This window comes from Mesocricetus auratus, unplaced genomic scaffold (assembly GCF_017639785.1).
Source record: "Mesocricetus auratus isolate SY011 unplaced genomic scaffold, BCM_Maur_2.0 Super-Scaffold_100021, whole genome shotgun sequence".
In the NCBI taxonomy this organism is placed as follows: domain Eukaryota; kingdom Metazoa; phylum Chordata; class Mammalia; order Rodentia; family Cricetidae; genus Mesocricetus; species Mesocricetus auratus.
Window position 1 is genome coordinate 15,396,945 of NW_024429202.1, and position 9,248 is coordinate 15,406,192.

The 9,248-nt window shown below is 45.9% G+C and overlaps 1 long non-coding RNA gene across 2 annotated transcripts; it reads left to right on the forward strand.

Annotated features, from left to right (window-relative positions):
- The first annotated feature begins 1,653 nt into the window (after positions 1–1,653).
- On the forward strand, positions 1,654–7,903 carry LOC110341272. Of its 2 annotated transcripts, none has more exons than XR_005870054.1 (3): positions 1,654–1,753; positions 5,073–5,285; positions 7,857–7,903. It is a non-coding gene; the product is annotated as an uncharacterized LOC110341272 (long non-coding RNA). The 2 variants fall into 2 exon arrangements; XR_005870053.1 differs by lacking the exon at positions 7,857–7,903 and adding an exon at positions 5,746–5,956.
- Positions 7,904–9,248: the final 1,345 nt, after the last annotated feature.

Genomic DNA, 9,248 nt, shown 5'->3' on the forward strand with positions numbered 1-9,248 from the left:
TTCGCTTTAGGGATTTGTGCACAATGGGAAGATGCCACCATGCCTCCTTTTCAAATGAAGAAAACCAAGAGCTTACTATTCCTGGTGACAGGGCTAGTAAATGGCTGTGTGAGGCAGTTTGAGACAGCTCAGGCTAATCTCCCCTGTCTTCTTACCCTCTTTAGCCTTTTTCAGAAGACGGCCCCCGCACAAGACTTGAAACAATATTTTCTGCTGGGTGTTGGTGGCCCACGCCTTTAATCCTAGCACTCGGGTATGGGGAAACCCTGTCCCGAAAAACCAAAAAAAGAAAAGACATTTTCCTTCATGCTTACAAGTACCTATGGGCAAGGATATTTGCTATCTCATCTTGGAAGCAATATGCTTGTTCAAGTGGGGAGACAGAAGTCTTGGTTCGGTTCACATATCACTTATTTGTGTCTGCGAGAGTCAATCTGAATGTATGTACATGTGTGTGGGGTTGCCCATGCCTGTGTCCCAGGACTTAAGAAGAGAGTGGGGATCCTTAGGATCCGGAGTTAATCTGTTTTCAGTTCATCTGGCCTGGCTTGTAATGCAGGTGCTGGGATCCAAACTCTGGTCTTTATGATTGGGTAGCAAGTGCTCTTGACAGCTGAGCTATCTCCGCAGGCTTACGACAGCTGCTTAAAATTATTGAAAATGTTAAATCTTATTGATCTGTGTGTTTGTGTGTGTGTGTGTGTGTGTGTGTGTGTGCGCGCGCAAGCGCGCGCACGGGCGCCACAGCACAGCTGAGATGATCAGAGGACATTCTATCTTTCTACTACCTAGGTCTAGGAGATCCAATTGAGGTCATTGGCACTGGTGACAAGTGCCTTTACCCACAGGGCCGTTTCACTAACCATAGCTGTCTTAAATCTCATTTACCCCATTGTAATTTTTTATGTGATTCAATCTTTTAATAACTATGTTTAACAATCTGTTTGAAAAATTCCTGAAAATGTAGCAAGATTGGCAGTCTGGCTTGGGTCAGCTTCAGCGCTCCACTAGTAGAGTCTAATATAATGTTTTGCTCTGTAATAGGCATGGGATGGTGAGGTCGCCGGTATTATATGTGGTTATCTTCTCAAGAGCTTTGCCCTAGCAAGCATTCCATGCTTGTGCTGTTTCTGCTGTCCCAGGACCGCTGGGTTCTATCCTTCCTCCTTTACAAAAGCCCTAACAAATAAAACGCACTTGAGGGTGGAGAGCGAACAAAAGAGCTAATGCTCCGATTTTGAGCTGTGAATACTGACCTCTGCTTAGGGTCAGGGTGGGGCTCTCTGAGTGCTTCCAATTCGGAACTGAGCTCAGCTGCAATTGGGCTAGAGCTAGTGTCTCCTCTCCTCCCAGCTCCCAGCCACGCCTACAAGATCACTGAAACACCAGAATACTATTCTATTACATTCTAGAAAGGACAGCCTCCCAGGAACTGGGATCCTAGAAAGAAGTTAGCAGTGATTTGTAAAGCACAAAGCCCTGCACTTTAGCTATCTTAAACTTTTGCTATGGATGCTGTGCTGACCTCGATGGAAACTGGAGTGGGCCGGCACAGCTTTGGGAGCAAGAAGGACAGCTGGTGAATCAGCTGTGTTGCATTAGAGTCTATTCTACCGTTGGCTCAGAGACGGTACCATATATGGGCTGAGGCTCAGGACCAGCAGTCGTGCTGATTTGCCCCCAGGGATCCTCTAAAAGTGCATTTGGGGATTAGGTCATTGTTCCCAGCCAAAGGGAGACCCCAGAAAAGTTGGTGAGTATGAAGAAACTGAGATGATTTATAGTCTGGCCGAGATAAGGAGGAGGGCACAGCCGAAGTGCAGCCAGGCTGCGCTTGCAGGAGAAGGGCTGAGCCTGAGAAAGCCGTGGGAGTGATTCTTTGTAGTGGCTTCAAAGGGGAACCGCAGACCCCTTTGTGGACTCGCCCTCCAGCCACTGACCGCCAGGGGAAGCTCAGATCAGTGCTGGAGGGGCCAACTGGGCTAACTCTAAAGTGCTAGCTGGTTACGAATGATGGTGGCTATGACGCTGCTGAAGACGAAGGAGCCCGGCTACCAGCTGGGGATGGTCCAGGCTCTGGATTATTTTGAGGGCGAGGCAGGTTCATTCACACGAAACACAGCTACTTATCTGCCAGTCCCTTCCTATCAGCTCAGGCAGGACCAGCCTAGTGTGACACAGCTAGAACTGTAGGAATCTGAGGAAAGAGGTGGGGTGGGGGTGGCCGGGTGATGGAGGAGCGATTTTGGAAAATTGCTCTTAACAGATCCATTACATTATAAATGAAGCAACTCTCTTTCTCTCGCTGTAACTTAGTTACTTTATCTCCCTCCTGTCCTCCCCCACTGCCCGCCCCCCCCCAGCTCTTCTCTTTCTCCACGCACTTCTTAATTGTGTCCCACAGTCTGGAAGTATAGAGCACTCTACTCCACTGTGAGGATAAATGGCTTGCTATGTGAAACACAGGCAAATCTCACAAACACAATGTGGAGCAAAGAATCCAGACACAAAAGAGTACTGTGAAATCCCATTTATGCCAGGCTCAAAACCAGGCAAAACCAATCTGCGATGTCAGAAGTCAGGATAGTGGCTCCTTTGTTGACCAATGGTTGGGGACTCCAGGGGTGCTGCTAATGTCCTCGTTCTTTGTCCTGACACTGCTTCCGTCGCTGTGGACATGCTGAATATCCACTGATGATCCGTGCCGTTGCTGCGTGTGCTGTGTTTTAGTCAACTGCGCACATGATGGCAGGAAAGAGGGAAGGCAAGCAGGTAGGCAACCAGGAGGCAATCTTGTGAAACTGGTGTTTCCAGGAAAAGTGAGTGCCAGAGTGACAACCGAAAATGCGGTCTCAAGGATGGCGAGGCACGGTGATGCTTGACGATCCCCAAAGCAAGTCAGCCAGTCTAGCCTTAATTGGTGAGATCCGGGTTAATGAGAGATCCTGTCTCCAGGAATAAGCTAGAGAACAATAGTGAACCCACATGCACATGTGTGTCTATCCACATGAACATGTGCAAACACCACACACTATATATACACATATATATGTATACATATACATGCACACACACATACAACAATGGGCTGCCATAAATCATGACAAACTAGATAACTATGGACTGCAGAAATGTTTGTCTCACAGTTGTGGACACAAAGTGTGTCTACAAGAATCTCCCTGGTTCGGTGAGGCTGAGACCGTCTCTTCATTTCTTTAGCCGGAGGTGCTCCTGCCTTTGTAGTGTATCACTCCAGAGCATGGCTGTGCTTGAGTCCCCACAGAGACGTCTCTTAGGGCATGTCTGTGTCCAAATTTGTCCTTTTAAAAAGGACAGCAGTGGGATCTGTGAGAGCCCACTCCAGTGACTCCATTTTAACTTGGTTAAACACTTCCAAACAAGATCACATTTTGTGGTACTGGGGGTTAAGAATCCACCACATTTTTCTCTTAACCACAGAACTCAGAAATGCTAGCTGCTGGGACACAGGCTCAGAGCCATCTAGAGCAGTCCCCCGACTCCATGCCTTGTTTGGTTAAGGATCCCAGCTGAAGACCAAACACCAAGAGGCTGGGTTCGTAGTCACAATCTGTCATGTGTACACAGTGTTCCCTGCTCCCCAGGCACCATTGGTATCCCTGCATTACTTGAGGCTTCGTGGTAATAGGAGTAAGAAGGCAGCTCTGGGCCAGACTGCCTGCCTTGGACTACGTCTGTTACTAGCTAGTTGACCCTCAACTTCTGTGTCTCAGTTTCCTCATATGTAAAACCAGGATGTAGGAAGAAGTGAATGGAGGAATACAAGAAGAACTTACAACAGTGCCTGTAAGAGGAGCTCAGATCCTCTGGAACTGGCGTTATAGATGCTCGATAATCACCATGTATGTGCAGAGAACCAGTCCAGGGTTCCCTGGAAGACCAACCTGAGCTTTTAACTGCTGCCCACCTCTTCTTCCCCATCTGTTTATTTATAAACATTTACTTTGTCATTTTGTGTGCATGTGTGTGTGTGTGTGTGTGTGCAAGCATACACATGTGGGCAAATGTGCATGTAGTCGTCCATGGAGGCCAGCAGAGAGTATGTGATCACCTTATCTGGAAGTGCAGACATGTCACTGAGAGTCCCTCGACATACTTTGGTGTCCTGGAAGAATAGTAAGCACTCTAGACCACTGAACTATCTCTATAGCCCTTGTTATCCCATTTTAGAGTGGGAAATACTGACTCCACAAAGTTGTCCTCTGACCTCCATATACAGGCTATGGTGTCTGTGCCCACATTCATGCATCCTATAAACACACACAATTAATTAAAACAATACGGAAGGCAAGGTGGGTCACTCTGCTAGTAACAGGCAGCCAGAACCTGAATGAAATCTGTGTGACTCCAGAGCCTGAGGTTTCAACCATTTACATTCAGTGAAGTCAACAACAACAACAAAAAGACTATCCTGATGAATGCTACTTTATAAACAGCTGCGAGCTACCAGGACAAATGGGGTGGTATTTCTGAGCTCCTCAAGGTCAGGAGTCCTTGCTATCATTCCGTACTTCTTCTCCCTCTGCATCAGGCACTAGACCCCCACAGGTGACCCATATGCTCCCACAGAAGGATCTGCAAGTCGATTTCCAGAGAGCTTAAGCAGCCAGGCTCAGGGGAGGCAGATGCCAGGTGAGCACTTGGTAGCAAGGCCAGCACTGGGGCCAGCAGGCTTGCCCGATAGTGGTGAAGAGAGAGAAGCAGTAGATGCCAGAACGCAGAGGGACCGCAGTGTCTGGTCACACAGCTTGTGTTGGCTGTCGATTTTCAGAAAGAAAACAAACTCAAGGCAAGGAGGCTGGCACTTCCCACAGGGGCAGCCAGTCCCAGCAGGGTGCTGCTCCTGCAAGGGCTGCAGTAGCTGCCTGCTTGAAGATCACAGCTTAGGTCTGAGGGACAGGGCTCTTTGGCAGGCATTGTCTGGGCCATTCTGACTCTGACAAGCTCTCAGGATCACACATGGTTGTGGCTGGCAGCCCAGACAGACACGATTGTTTTGGCTTCTGTTGTTTCTATTTTTCCTCTGTCACCAGGCATGCACTCAAGGTCCTGGATCTCAGCTCATCTGATTGGAGGTGGTGGCCAACCCAAGTACCTGCTGGTGCCCCCTGGTGGAAGAGCAAAGGATACAAGCACCATCTGGGTCAGGAAGGAAAAGATATGGTCAGGAAGGGAACAGGTTGCTCTGTGGATCTTCCCAATGACTTTAAAGAGCTGTGCTGTGACTCTCCCTGCTGTCCCCATAGGTACATGATTTACTGTGACTGAAGGGGCAGCGAACACAACAGCTCTGACTGTCGATTGGACTTTGTTGAGGGAGGCAAAGAGTTGTTTCTTCACCTTGGCTTCCCTTTGGAGGCCCCACAACTATCATGGGATCTAGAAGGTCATTCGTTCAGGGATTTCCCAAAATTTGGGCTGACTTGAGCAGGAGGCATTTACTCCCACAGAGTTGGTATTTTTATTGCTAGGTCAACATCAAGGAGGTGTGAAAGTTTTGCTAAATCTTGGCCACCTTAGGGAGGGCAGGGGGGCAGGAAGGGGCTCGGAGTGCCTGGCTTCTCACACTGAGCTGCATTCTAAGCATCTGGAGTTGCACACAATGCAGATTCATAATGAGTAAGCCTGGGTGGGACCTGAGGCCTTCCCTACTCCCTTGTGCTGCAAGAGGACCACACTGGAACTTAAATCCTCCTGTCCTCCCAGCACCCCATCCTTGGAGCTTCCTGATGCACACATAGCAGAACAGAAGCTGAGAGACTGCATTTCCTGGAGATGGCTTACATGATCTCAGACAACTGGGAAGGGTGTCCCATGAGGAACGTGTACGTCTGGGGCAGTGGGAAGATTCAACTGGGAAAGGGGCTTGTTGTTAGTCAAGCCTTACCATCTAAATTTAATCTCTCTAATCCACAGGGTGGAAGGAGGTAACTGACTCCTGAAAGTCACACACACACAGGAACACACACACACACACACACACACACACACACGAACACATACACAGGAACACACACACACACACACACACACACGAACACATACACAGGAACACACACACACACACACACACAAACACATACACAGGAACACACACACACAAATATGTAAACACATTTTAAAATAGCAACAATAAGGAACCCAAAGAATGTTTACTACTATCACCCCCCCACTTGGTCAATTTAATCAAATAAGCACAGATGATAATATTTCAACTACTTTATCTGCTTATTTAGCTTCAAAATACATTCTTTTTTTTTTTTGGTTTTTTCGAGACAGGGTTTCTCTGTGGCTTTGGAGTCAAAATACATTCTTAAAAATAGTTTTGACAGACAGAGGCTGAAAACTGGACTAATATGTCTGTGAGGTTTTTTTTTATTTCTTAAAATTTCTGCAAATTAATCTACACTACTTTTTATTTTTCTTAAAGTGTACACTTGAAACATTCTGTGCTGCTGAAGTTCACAGGCCTCTGTTTTCCCTGGTGCTAGCTGATCCAGATGGAATCTATACGTTGGTGGCGCACGCCTTTAATCCCAGTACTGGGGAGGCAGAGGCAGGCGGATCTTTGTGAGTTCGAGGCCAGCCTGGTCTACAAGAGCTATTTCCAGGACAGCCTCCAAAAGCCACAGAGAAACCCTGTCTCAAAAAAACAAAAACAAAGCAAAAAAAGGAATCTATAATATCTAAGGGTTGAAACTGTAAACTTGGCACCCTCTGCTGGTAACTGCACCTTTGGGGGTCAAGGAAGACCAAGCCTCTGGGGCTGAGAAGAAGATTGCAAGGCAGTATTGATGAGTCTCTGTTTAGCACTGAAGGGAGGACAGAGAAGGTCAATAATGGGTATCTAATCTCTGCCTCTTTGGGTCACAACGACTACTGGATGACCTAAGGTCTGATTTATTTTAGTTTCTTTGTCTGGAAGGGTAACCAATTTGCATGAGTGGTTAAATTACCTGACATCTTGATGCATGTTTACAGATGAGTAGATGATCCAACTTAATGATCCATGGTCTTGTGCACTTTATAGATAGGAGAGGGAGGATGGATAATGGTGATCATGGAAACGAGAAGTTCATAACTCACTTTCCCATTCCATGAGCTTTACTTTAAATAAGGCATCATTAATCTTTGAAAGTGCTTGGGTAGCACATCTTTGGGTAAACATGCTCCTCTTTTATCAGATTTTGTAATTTTTTTGTTTGGTTTGTTTTTTTGACTTTTCAAAACAGTGTTTCTTTGTGTAGTTTTGGCTGTCCTGGAACTCTCTCTGTAGACCATACTGGCCTCAAACTCACAGAGATCTGCCTGTGTCTGCCTCCCAAGTGCTGGGAATAAAGATGTGTGCCACCACTGCCCGACTAGATTTTATAATTTTATATACAGTAAGTAATCAATAAATGTTTAACCCAGGCTGGTCTCAAACTTTCAATCGTCCTGCTTTAACATCTGAGATTACAGATGTATGTCACCATCATGGCTTCAATGTTCAGAGAAGTTTTTTAACATGCTTTTTGACTATTGGTTTTTGTTTTTACCTCTAATGATAATCTGAGCATCTAGTACAGAGCAATGTTAGTACATTGCCATTCCACAGGTAGCAGGAAGGTTTTCAAGAAGTTTGACTAAATAGTCATTCGCAGTTACTTGCTAACTGTTATAAAGAATACCAAAGCAGTAAGATTTGGGTTATTAAAACAGTAGAAGTGTACAAGAAATGGAAAACACACAACTCTGAAAGTAGCAAAATTGTTTTATTGAAGTGTCTAAGATGGCTATACAGATTCAAGCACTTGATTTCTTTCTTTCCTTTTTAGATTTATTTATTTATTATGAATACAACATCCTGCCTCCATGGATGTCTGCACACCAGAAGAGGGCACCAGATCTCATTATGGATGGTTGTAAGCCACCATGTGGTTGCTGGGAATTGAACTCAGGTTCTCTGGAAGAGCGGTCAGTGCTTTTAACCTCTGAGTCATCTCTCCAGCCCCAAGCAATTGGTTTCTAATATTTGAAGAAACTAAATTCAAGAAGAGTACCTTCCATGGATCCCTTCACCCATTGGGGGGGAATGAAGCCTGACCTTGAGTCCGTCCTTGGCCAAGGTGACTGTTGAGTCCTTTCAGTCGCACTCTGTCCTGAGTCTTTCACACTATGGGATACAAAAGTACATAGAAGAGTCGTTTGATCCTTGTATCTCCTGTCCTCGGTCTGCTAGGTTCTCTAGTCTGTCCCTTTAGGTGTCCAGCATTTTCATTGTTTACCTTAAAAAGGAGATATAAATAACTGTTAACAGCTTAGTGTGCTAGGCCCTGACCCAGGCTGAAGCGTGACAGACATTTGTCTCCTAAGGCTCTACTACAGAGCTAGGGTGCTCTGACTCTGACTACATCAATAGTACCCCCTTAGTTCAGGCAGGACCCAGTCTTCCCAGCTTTACCTTGTCCCTGTACCTCTCCTCCTCTTACCATATCATGTAAAGTTATCAACCTTTGTCTTTATTAAAAAATTATGAAGCAAAGTTGGATTTTGTTAAGAATAGGTTTTTGTTTGGTTGATTGATTGACTGACTGACTGATTGATTGATTGACTGATTGATTCACCAAGCTGCCCTGATACTTGCTACTTACATAGCCCATGCTGGTCTTAGACATTCCGCTATACTCAGTCCCAGCCTTTGAGAATAGAGAGATTACAGGCATGTGCTACTTTGCTCGCCTAAGACTAGCTTGCTAGGTTCCTTGAGAAAAGATCTCATGCAGCCTTGAACCTAGCAGGTAGTTGTAGGTGGTGACCTTTAACTTTTTTCTTCCTGTCTCCATTTCCCAAGTGCTGGGATCATATTCATGTGTCACTGTGCCCAACAAAAGATGGTTTCAATGTAAATTTGTAAAAGATTTATTTTGTTATTCATTTGTGTATATACGTGTGTGTGTGTGTGTGTGTGTGTGTGTGTGTGTGTGTGTATTGGATGCATGAGGATGCATGTGCGTGTTACTGCACTTGCCCATGTGAACATGTGTAGAGTCCAGAGGTTGACATCCAGATATCTTTCTTCAGTTGCTCTCCATCTTATTCCCTTGAGAAAGTCTCTCACTGAACCTAGAGCTTACTGCTTTGGCTAGACAGGCTGCCCAGTCACCTCCAGGATCCTCCTGTCTCTGTCCCCTCACACTAGGGTTACAACTGTGACCTGCCACACCAGT